Below are 12,228 nucleotides of genomic sequence, written 5' to 3'. Positions count from 1 at the left end.
GGGAACTGGTCTCCACATGGGATCGGACCCCTCGGCGGGAGCGCCGCCGCACTCCCAAGCAGTGCACTCTCCAGTGTGCCACCGGGCCGGCCCTAACATTTCTTAATTTGGAGAGGTGAGGCAGATCCTTTGGCAAACAGCAAAGACTCAATGCTTGAATTCTCTTTACTTGGTGAAAGAAACAGCCTTTAAAAGCAGCAGCATGAGTAGACCCCAGAGTTTGTGAATCAAACTCTGTGAACAGCAGGCAGTAGGAATGAGCCAGTCCTGATGTGGGGCAGTAGAAGTGAGTTCAGCCATTGCTTGGACCTGGGGGGTAACCAGAACAATACAAAATGTGCTTTAACAAGTACAGGGATGATGGTCCAAGGATTAGTATGCATTCCTGCAGAAGAGAACAAAATAAATGGTACAGAAACAACAGTCAAAGTTATAATAAGAAGAAAAAGATTCCCTAAAATGAAAACACCTAAATCCAAACAAAACATTGCCATATGCAAAGGCAAAAGATTTTCTCCAGATGAAGAAACATCTCCAGATACTATCCAAATACTATTCCTGTAAAAAATTCTCAGATGTTAAATATATCTCAGAGATACTCCATCTACCTGAGATATATTTAACACTTCAAGAATGGGGAGATTGTGGTAAGAAAACAACAGAAATTAAAGATTGAAGCTAATTAAAAATAGAATGCATCTAAACTGAAAGTGTTGTTGTAAAGTAATATACATCTCCAAAATAATTATTGAAGGAGAAAATATATGATGTAAACAATTTTGATAATAATATCCAGGGTTTAAAATCTTAGAGTACATCAATAACAGCAAGGACATAGGTAAAGAAGGGTGAGAGGAAGTAAATGTATGCTGATTTCTTTATTTTACATACAAGAAAATGATTGTTTTTATCTTGAATAGTTAATGGGCTGTGAATAGTAGAATAACAAAGGGCTTTTATGTCTTACAAATCTCTATTAAAAAAAGAGTTAAGCCACCTGCACTCCTATTTACAATAGCCAAAATATAGAACCAAACTGAATGTCCATCAACGGACAACTGGATAAGGAAACTGTGGTATATCTACACAATGGAATACTACTCAGCCATAAACAAGAATGAAATTCTGCCATTTGCAGCAATGTGGATGATTCTGGGGAAAATTATCTTAAGTGAAATAAGCCAGACACAGAAAGACAAATACCACATGTTCTGACTCATAACTGGATGCTGAGAATGAAGGAAAGAAAGATAGAAAGAGAAAGAAAGAAAGGACCACAACAATACATTGAACTTTCAGAAGGAGAGAACAAAGCTAAGGATACTAGATACGGGGTGGGGGGTGGGGGTGGGAGGGGGTTTGGGGACTGATAGGTCAGGTGGAGGGCATGGGGAAAGATTACAATTTGTAATGATGAATGTGCTAATGAAAAAAATAAAATGCAGAAGAAAAGAGTTAAGCAAACATAGGAAGCCTAAAACAACATGAATCAACATGATGCATATTTGAGTCAAAATAAAGTCAACTGTATGCTGTCTACAAGTGACCCAGAATTAAAACCAAAACAAAAAGAGTAAGTCAAATAATAGAAGAAAGCAGCAGGAGCAATGTGGCAGAGACTGCAATTTGCTATCTACTATCCAATTTCCATTTCACCTGTAATAACTGAGTTCTGATTTTGTTGGGAATAGAGTGGCAAGGTGTCCAGATTAAAAGCCTTATTTCTCAGGGCCGGTCCGGTGGCGCACTGCTACAGTGTGCCGCTTGGGAGCGCGGTGGCGCTCCCGCCGAGGGTTCGGATCCCACATACAGACCGGTTCCCGCTCACTGGCTGAGCGAGGTGTGGGCGCAGCACCGAGGGTTGCGATCCCGTTGCCATTCCCGGTCCAGTCCGGGCGCGACACTGAGGGTTGTGATCCGTTGCCGGACACGAAAAAAGACAAAAAGGAAAAAAAAAAAAGCCTTATTTCTCACCCTGCCTTGCAGATGGGGTGACCACGTGATGTAGTTCTGACCAATGAGATTGAGAGAAATCGTTGGGTGAGACTTTCTGAAAGCTCCTTGAAATGGGGGCATTCTCAGCTGTGTTGATCCCTTTTTCCTTCCATCCTGGGCTTTGGACATGATGGCTAATGCTGCAGTGTCTGTCTTGTGACCACAAGGAAAAGGTCAAAAAGTTACAGAGACCTGGATACTGACATTTTGGAGCCACTGAATTAAAAGCCAACCACTACTTATTTCTGGACTTGTTATATGAGAGAAATAAGCATCTTCTTGGTTAAGTCACTATTATTTGGGTTTGCGGCCAAATGCAAATTCTAAACATCAAAGTAATATTCAAAATGGACATTGAGGGCTATTTTATATTTATAAATGTATAAACCACAGTTTTGATATAACAATTGTAAATCTTTGTGTATAAAATGATGCAGGTGCTATGGTCTGAAAGTTTGTGTCCTCCCAAGATTCATATGTTGAAATCCTAACCCCAAAGTTGCTAGTATTAGGAGGTAGGGCCTTTGGGAGGTGATTAGCCCTTTGAAGGGGCTCTGCCCTCTTCAGTGGGATTAGTGCCCCTATAAAAGATTCCTGAAAAAGCTCCCCAGCCTTTTCCACCATGTGAAGTAATAGCAAAAAGACAGCTACCTATGCACCAGTAAGCAGACCCTCACCAGACACATCTGCCAGTGCTGTCATCTTGTATTTCCCAGCCCTCAGAACTGCGAGAAATAAATTTCATTGTTTATAAGCCACCTAGTCTATTGTATTTTGTTATAGTGGCCTGAGTGGACCAAAACAACAGGTTAAAACCAGTTGAAGAAAAAAGTTGGAAATACAAGGAGAAACTGATAGGATCATGGTTGGTTCTTTAACACATCTTTTTCTGACAGATCAAATATCAACAAAAAGTTTAGGAAATATTTTAATAATAAAACAACTAATAGGACTGTGTTGAATATTAAACCCTATGAGGAGAAAATACATTTAGTTTTTAAGCATCTATTAACAATACTAGTCCAGTGAGTACATTTCTTAATGTCAGAAATATTTGCATATCCCTTGATTGTGAAATTCATAATATCAACAATCTTTTATGGACTCAAGCGTACAGGTGGATGTGGTTGTTGTAAAATCACAAGTTTGGGTAGATAACAAGTGAGCAAGGAAAATGGTGGATGGGATTGCGGAAGGCTAATTGAGTTGAGGTGAAAAAGTGGGAGTGTTTTTTTTTTTTTTTTTTCTCTCAGCCCTCGCATGCCGTTTCCAAGAGGCCATCTGATGAACAGGTATTAATAAAAAATGCTTTGCACTAGAAAGCTCTTATCTGCTATGGTATAGTTATAGAAGTTATAGGTATAGTCTTTTTTCCCCCTCCTATTCTTTATTCTGCAAGTTTAAATCTGGTTCCTTGAACTGATGACATTAAACAGCGAGATGTGGTACATCTTACATTTTGTTTGGTTAAATTAGTTGACAAACAGGAAGCAGTTGAAATGAGCCTGGCATGTACGTAGTAACTGCCCAGTAGAGAATAGCTGCTATTCATCAGTGTGGTTCCTTCCTCTATGTCTCTCAAAGGCCCTTCATCCTCAGAGTCTGGCTCAAGCCCCTTCCTCCAGGACACTGCTATGAATGCTCCAGCCTAATCACACTGTGGTATCTACTGCACATTTCATTATTTACTTGTCATCTAATTATTTCTTAGTGTTCATATTCCATTTGCTATACTGCAAATGCCCGAAGGTACAGTACCAAGTCTTTATAAACTGTGTAGCTTGGAGTAGGTGGTACAGCAGTGCACTTTTTGCGTGGTGCTGGTGGTGAGTATTTGGGTTTAAAACCTGGTTTTTCCACTAAGTATTTGTACAAGGGTACTTCAAAAAGTTCATGGAAAAATAGAGTTAAAAGGTAATATTAATTTTTCCACGGACTTTTTGAAGCACCCTGTATGATCCGGTGCAGATTATTTAATATCTCAAAGATATTAATATATTTGTGTACATAGCTTTTTCTTTCTTTTGGGCTATTTTCTTCCTGGCAATGAGATTACACAGTCAAAAGATATTGCTTACAGCTGTGTGACTTAGCAAGTTACTTACATCGTATGTCTCAGTTTCCTCACATGTAAAATGGGGATAATAGACTCTCATTGTGTGACTCTGACAATTAAGAGATAAAACGTAGTCTTTGGCAAATAGTAAACAGTTAAGTGTTAATGCTAACTATTATTGTTTGATTGATTGAAATTCGTGTGCTAACATTTCCTTTGCTCTGATTCTCTGCTGATCAGAAGGATGTTTGGCAAAGGCAAGCAAGTGAAATTATTCACTTAACTGAGGCTTTTGTATTGTATGAGGTTTGCAGTGTTGCTTGCTTTCCTGACTATCCGTGTCCATGATCAATTAAAAGAGAGCTGAATTTGGAATGGTGGCAGCTTTTCAGAAGATCTACTTAAAACATGAGCTATAAAAGTTGTTCTGGTCATCTGGAGGGGGGCAAAAGGAAAGGAGTAAAAAGCTATTAGAAATATAATCCTAAATCTTTCTTTGCTGCATAAGAAGACCAACTTTCTTCTTGCCTGAATAAACAGTTTTCTTTTAGAACAGAACTTACAGAATGTAGACCAGGGATGGGAAGGCAAGATTCAATTTGTGGGGTCATGCTTGGTGAGAAAAGTGTTCCCAGAAATAATATTTGAAGAAGGATTACATTCTGAATCCTGGTCAATTTCTTACCTCCTGGCAAAATAAATTATGGTGCTGGGTAAGTTTCAACCCCCCTCAAATGCCAGAATTGATATCTGATGAGGTTCTGTTTGAGGCTTTTTTACACACATTTTAAATGGCTGCCAAGACATTCGCCTGTTGCCTACATCTCTGTTAAGCACTAAAACTCATGGGTTGGTGTGCTGCACAAGCTGTAGAGAGGGGTGGATTTTGACAGCTCAGTGGGTCCAGAGATTTAACAGAGGCTGAGATCAGCTGGCAAAGGAAAGAGAGACATAGTCCCATGGCAAGGCACTAGAAATGACTTTGATTTCTCTTATGGAGATAAGAGAAAAAACTGTCCTTTCTCTGAAAGAAGTAAAGGAATATGGTCAAACAGCTTTGGCTGAGGATTTGAAATAAACTTTTATATTTCTATGTATACGTGTGTGTGTACGTATATATAATTATAAATATAATATGTAATTATATATTACATAAATATAATACATATTTTACATGTACATAATATGTATTTTATGTATATCTGTATGTATTCTCAGAGTAAACTCAGACATACACCCATGAAAGTAGACACGTATTCACTCAAAAAATTTTTTTCTCTTTGTGTTTTTGGTCACTTTATTTTATTTATTTATTTATTTATTTATTTTTATTTTTTCCTTTTTGTCTTTTTTCGTGTCCGGCAACGGATCGCAACCCTCAGTGTCGCACCCGTACCGGACTGGGACCGGCAACGGGATCGCAACCCTCAGTGTTGCACCCGCACCTCGCTCAGCCAGTGAGAGGGAACTGGTCTGTATGTGGGATCCGAACCCTCGGCGGGAGCGCCGCTGTGCTCCCAAGCGGCGCACTGTAGCAGTGCGCCACCGGGCCGGCCCGTGTTTTTGGTTACTTTAAAAAGGAAAACAGACTGAGTTTAGATTAAAAAATTATTTGGTAGCATTTTGATGGAGTTTGGATGTTTTGTCCTCCCAGAACTCATGTGGAAATCTGATCCCCACTGTGACAGTTTGAGTCATGGGGACCGATCCCTCATGAATGGATTAATGCTCTCCCTAAGTGGGGGGATTAATGAGTGAGTTCTCGCTCTATTAGTTCCTGTGAGAGCTGGTTGCTTAAAAGACCCTGGCACCTCCCCCCCCCCGCTTCCTCTCGCCATGTGATCTGCTTGTACCCACCAGCTGCCTGCTGCTTTCCACCATGAGTAGAAGCAGCCTGAGGCCCACACCAGATGCAGCTGTCCCAGAACCATAAGCCAAACAAAGCTCTTTTCTTTATAAATTACCCAGTCACAGGTATTCTGTTATAGCAACACAAAATGACTAATACCCATTTATTGCTGATACTAAGCTCTGAATCTGCGGGTACCAAAGATGATCAGCCTGATTAATTTACATCATTATTGTAATCATCTGAAAGTACTGAAAGTTGAATGTCCACTCTGCGATAAATATGGATCTGGTCTGTCAACGTTCTTCACAAGAAGATTAACTAAAGTACATGAAGTTGAAGCAGGATGGAAAGACTAGATTAGATTGGAAAACAATGCATACATAATCGAAATCATTAGAAGACTAGGAAATAGCTTATCAAATAAATAAGTGGGGCCGGCCCAGTGGCGCACTGGATAGTGCGCCGCTTGGGAAGCGCGGCGGTGCTCCCGCCCGAGGGTTCGGATCCCACATGCAGACCAGTTCCCGCTCACTGGCTGAGCGAGGCGCGGGAGCAACACCGAGGGTTGCGATCCCATTGCTGGTCCCCGGTCCGGTACGGGGGCAACACTGAGGGTTGCGATCCGTTGCTGGACATGGAAAAAGACAAAAAGACAAAATAAATAAATAAATAAATAAAAAATAAATAAGTGAAAGAAATGCCTACTGCAAACCCAATCACCAAAAAAAAAAAAAAAAAAAAAAAAAAAAAAAAATCACCAAAATGACATGGCTTCACTTGCTACTGGATTTGGTCTTAGCAGAGAAGGCAGATTTATGGTTAGTAATTTGTGTCCTTCAGAATTTAGAGGCAGAAGGTAGATGAAAATATAGTGGGCTCAGCAAAACCCCTCTACAGCTGACTGCTGGACAGAAACCTAAGTTTCCTAAAAACTCATGGAAAAGCCATTTGGAGACCTGACTCCTGGATCCTTATTATGATTGTGGAGAAAATAACTTTTAAAACCTGATATGTTCACTTATGCACAAAGATATATTTTTACAGTATTGCAAAAAAGGTAAATTAGGAATATTCTTATATTCCAAATGACCCGGTATTATTTTATTTTGTCATAAATTGCATGTATCCCAACGTGATTTAAACCCTACCAGGGTTTGAAGTTATAACCACAGCTAATGTGTTTGAAAAAATAAAAAGCTTTTTGTCAGTATGGTTTCTGCTTCAAACTGTGCAAGACGCACATTCTCCAAGATAGGAGGAGTTTTTTTTTTTTTTAAACAAAAACCTTAAAAGACTGAGTAGGAAATAATGCACACTTACAGAGACATTTTAGTTGAAAAGGAATAATTGAATGCAAGTGAGAAAGGGGATATATTTTAAGTTAAAGAATTTTGACAGGCCAGCTAAAGAACAAAGAGCTGTATTTTATATTACCTATTTTCCCAGGGGTTGTGGACTCTTGTAGACTTCGATGGGAGGGCCACTCACAGGAGGGAGGCCTGGAACTGAAGAAATGTGGATCAAAGCAATCAGCTAAAGCATCTCAATTTGCCTTCGCTAGGCCAGCTGTTCCGAACGTTCTGTGGCCTTCCACAGTCATGCCTGCCCTTCCTGAAACGGCAGTGGCAAGACAATTGGGTTTGGCTTAAAAAACTTTGATTTCATCCATATTTACACTACAGGTCAATGGTGGCTGAATGGGTTGAACGGTGACAGGGGACTTTCAGTTGATGGTGAGGAGAGAAGCAGCATGCACACGACTGGCTCTTGGCAGGATGGCATAAGGAAGGCGATTCTTCTTTAGGACAAGGTTTGCCCTTGGCCTCTCTGTGCTCATGAAGTGAGCCACAGAACTGGTGTGATGCTGAGAGAAGAGCAGAGGTTTTCACCAGTTCTGGATTCAAAACTAGCCTGGTCAGTTGGCAGCAAGATGACCTCAGACAAGTCTCCTACTGTCTTTGGGCACGGTTTCTTCACTTAAAGCAGAGTTAATAATGAGAGTGGTCTTCAAAAAGTTCATGATGGAAATATTTATATTATCCTTTAATTCTATTTTTCCGTGAAATTTTTGAAGTATTCTTGTACCTACCTCAGGAAGTTTGGGTGAGAATTAAATGATAAAAAGTGTATGTGATGGAGAAAAACAAAGTGTCTGGTCCTTAGTAGTCATTCAATTAAATATACATCAGTTTTCTTTAAGAGTTCAGTCTTTATGGCTTCCGAACTAGCTTCACTTTCTAGCGCCACTGCTTTCTTGGCTCTGGGATGTTGGCAAGGCTCCTTAATCTTTCTGAACCTTATTTGGCTCATTGGTAAAATGCTAATAGGTCCTACTTCAAAGGTTTGCTGCAAACAGTTAAATAAACAAAGTAAAGAATTTATTAGAGACATTGTAATGTAGTAAGTGCTAAAAAAAATGTGAAAGAAGCAGAATCTTTCTTCTTTTTCCACTCATCCTCTTCTGCAGGCCTGACAGAGAGAGAGGCTACCTGCTGGCAGAGGCATTGCAGAGCAGCCCCTTGTCCACCTCCAGCATCCGGGAACAACCTAAGAATGTTCTATGAAATCGGATGCAACATCAAGTGCTCCTCACCCCATGGCACCCCTTTCTCACTGGGTCATTCTGATTCTGTTTCCCATGGGACAATAAAAATGACAGGGTTGAAACTAAATTGACTGGATAATATTTTGTAATTTTCATGTGCTGATATAGAAAACTATATATAGAATGATTATAAGTTCTGAATTTCCCACAGTGAGCATTTATTGCTTCTTAACTCCTAAGGAATCACCACCAAAAAACCCCAATAAAAATGTAAACATAAACTCAGCTGGAATAGGACTTCCCTACGTTCTGAATTTCCCACAGTGAGCATTTATTGCTTCTTAACTCCTAAGGAATCACCACCAAAATCCCCAATAAAAATGTAAACATAAACTCAGCTGGAATAGGACTTCCCTATTTCTCTGATTCCTCCCAACCAAACACCTCAAAATTAATGCATTATATAAGTTGAAGGATGGGTTGTGTAAGACTCATTAAATAAAGATGAACATATAGGTCCTCTACATAGAATGAAGATCCTTCGCATAGAATGAAGTTCAACACGTTGACTGCAGTACGTGCACCTACCTCCCATATCTGAGTAACCTCTTCTTGGAAAATCATGGAGTGTGCATGTTTTCCTCCAGAGGCAATGATGGCAAAGTGACCTTAGGAAACTTTTTCATTATTCCATTTCTCATGGTATCCATAAATTCCAACATTTCTATTTTTGTGTGTGTGTGTGTTGCAATTTTATTTTTATTTGTTTATTTTCTTAATTTTAACTTCTCAATATACACTGTAGTTGACTTTCATGTCCATTTACCCATTCCTCTTTCGCCTCTCCCTCTCTCCCCCCACCGACTACATCATATCTGTTCACCTGTCTTAATAAGTTCAAAGAATTGTTGTGTCTTCCCCCCTCAACCCTTTGTTTGTATATTTATCAATTTATTTATGTTTAGCTCCCACAAATAAGTGAGAACATGTGGTATTTCTATTTCTGTGCCTGACTTGTTACACTTAAAATAATTGTTTCTAAGTCCATCCATGTTGTTGCAAATGATAGTGTTTCATTCTTTTTTCTAGCAGAGTAGTATTCCATTTTCACATTTTCCATATCCACTCATCTGATGATGGACATTTGGGCTGGTTCCAACTTTTGGCTATTGTAAATAGAGCTGAAATAAACATGGGAGTACAGGTATCCCTTTGGCATGATGATTTCTGTTCCTCTAGGCATAATCCCAGCAGTGGAATAGCTCGGTCATATGGTAGATCTATCTGCAATTGTTTGAGGAACCCTTGACACCATTTTCCATAAAGTCTGCAACATTTTGCAGTCCCACCAACATTGTATGAGAGTTCCTTTTTCTCCACAACCTTGCCAGCAGTTATCATTCTCAGTCTTTTGGATATTAGCCATCCAAACTAGAGTGAGATGGTATCTCAAAGTAGTTTTGATTGTATTTCCCAAAGGCTGAGTGATGTTGAGAATTTTTTCATGTGTCTGTTGGCCATTTGTATATCTTCTTTTGAGAAATGACTATATAGCTCCTTTGCCCATTTTTTAATTGGGTATTTGCTTTTTTTTGCTGTAAAGTTGTTTGAGTTCCTTGTATATTCTGGATATTAATCCTTTGTCAGATGTATATTTTGCAAATATTTTCTCAGACTCTGTTGGTTGTCTTTTAACTCTGTTGATTGTTTCTTTTGCTGTGCAGAAGCTTTTTAGTTTGATATAATCCCATTTATTTATATTTATTTTTCCTTGTTGCTTGTGCTTTTGGGTTCATATTCATGAAGTCTGTACCCACTCCTACTTCCTGGTTGTTTCTCCTATGTTTTCTCTAAGGAGTTTTATTGTTTCAGGGTGTATATTTAATTCTTTAATCCATTTTGAGCTGATTTTGGTATATGGTGAAAGGTACAGGTCTAGTTTCATTCTCCTACATATGAATATCATTTTCCCAGCAGCATTTGCTGAAAAGGTAGTCTCTTCCCCAGTGTGTAGACTTGGTACCTTTGTCAAAGATCAGATGGTTGTAGGTGGATGGGTTGATTTCTGGGTTCTCTGTTCTATTCCATTGATCTGCGTGTCTGTTTCTATGCCAGTACCATGCTGTTTTGGTTATTATAGCTTTGTAGTATAGTTGAAAGTCAAGTAGTGTTATGCCTCCAACTTTATATTTTTTGCTCAGGATTTCTTTGGCTATGCGTGGTCTTTTGTTATTCCATATAAATGTCTGATTAGTTTTTTCCATTTCTGAGAAAAATGTCATTGGAATTTTGATGGGCATTGCATTGAATTTGTAGATCACTCTGGGTAACATGGGCATTTTCACAATGTTAATTCTTCCAATGCAAGAGCATGGGATATCTTTCCATCTTCTTGTGTCCTCTTTAATTTTTCTCATCAGTGGTTTGCAATTCTCTTCATAGAGATTTTCCACATCTTTGGTTAACTTTATTCCTATTTTATTTTTTTGGTGGCTATTGTAAATGGGATAGCTTTCTTGATTTCTTTTTTTGCATGTTCACTATTGGAGTATAGAAATGCTACTGATTTTTGTGTATTGATTTTGTGTCCTGCAACTATGCTGAAATCATTTATCAACTCTAAGAGTTTTTTTGTAAAGGCTTTAGGCTGTTCAATATATAGGATCATATCATCCACAAACAGGGACAGTTTGACTTCATCTTTTCCAATCTGGGTGCTCTTTATTTCCTTCACTTCTCTGATTGCTCTGGTTAATACTTCCAATACTATTTTGAATAGTAGTAGTGAGAGTGGGCATCCTTGTCTAGTTCCTGTTCAGGATGATATTGGCAGTGGGCTTATCATATATGGCTTTAATGGTGTTGTGATACTTTTCATCTATACCTAGCTTGTAGAGGGTCTTTATTATGAAACAATGTTGAATTTTGTCAAATGCTTTTTCAGCGCCTATATATAATTTTGTGTATGTGTTACTGTATTCTGTTAGCTAGTATTTTATTGAGGATTTTTGCATCTATATTCATCAAGAATATAGGCCTTTGTCTGGTTTTGGTATCAGGGTAATGTTTGCCTCATAGAATGAGTTTGGGAGAATGGCCTCTGTTTCAATATTTTAGAATAGCTTGTAGAGAATTGGTATGAATTCCTCTTTGAAGGTTTGGTAGAACTCTGTAGTGAACCTGTCTGGTCCTGTGCTTTTCTTTGTTGGGAGACTTCTGATAACAGCTTCAATTTCTTTTATTGTTATCGGTCTGTTTAGATTTTCTATATCTTCTTGGCTCAGTTTTGGTAGTTTGTGTGTGTCAAGAAATTTATCCATTTCCTCCAGATTTTCAAATTTGTTGGCATATTGCTGTTTATAGTAGTGTCTAATGATTCCTTGTATTTCTGAGGTATCAGTTTTAATATCACCTTTTTCATTTCTAATTTTTGTTATTTGGATCTTCTCTCTTCTTTTTTTAGTTAGCCTTGCTAAAGTTTTGTCAATTTTATTTATCTTTTCAAAAACCAACTTTTTGTTTCATTGATCTTTTGTATCATTTTTCGGGTTTCTATTTAATTTAGTTCTGCTCTGATCTTAATTATTTTTTTCTGTCTCCTAACTTTGGGTTTGGATTGTTCTTGTTTTTCTAGTTCTTTAGGTGAAGTGTTAGGTTGTTTATTTTCCATCTTTCCATTCTTCTGAAGTAAGCATTTAATGCGATAAATTTCCCCCTTAGTATTGCTTTTGCAGTATCGCACATGTTTTGGTATGATGTGTCGTTATTTTCATTAGTTTC

This window comes from Galeopterus variegatus, unplaced genomic scaffold, assembly GCF_000696425.1.
Source record: "Galeopterus variegatus unplaced genomic scaffold, G_variegatus-3.0.2 Scaffold2779, whole genome shotgun sequence".
NCBI lineage: Eukaryota > Metazoa > Chordata > Mammalia > Dermoptera > Cynocephalidae > Galeopterus > Galeopterus variegatus.
The sequence above is the reverse complement of the archived record's forward strand: the minus strand, read 5'-3'. Positions refer to the sequence as shown.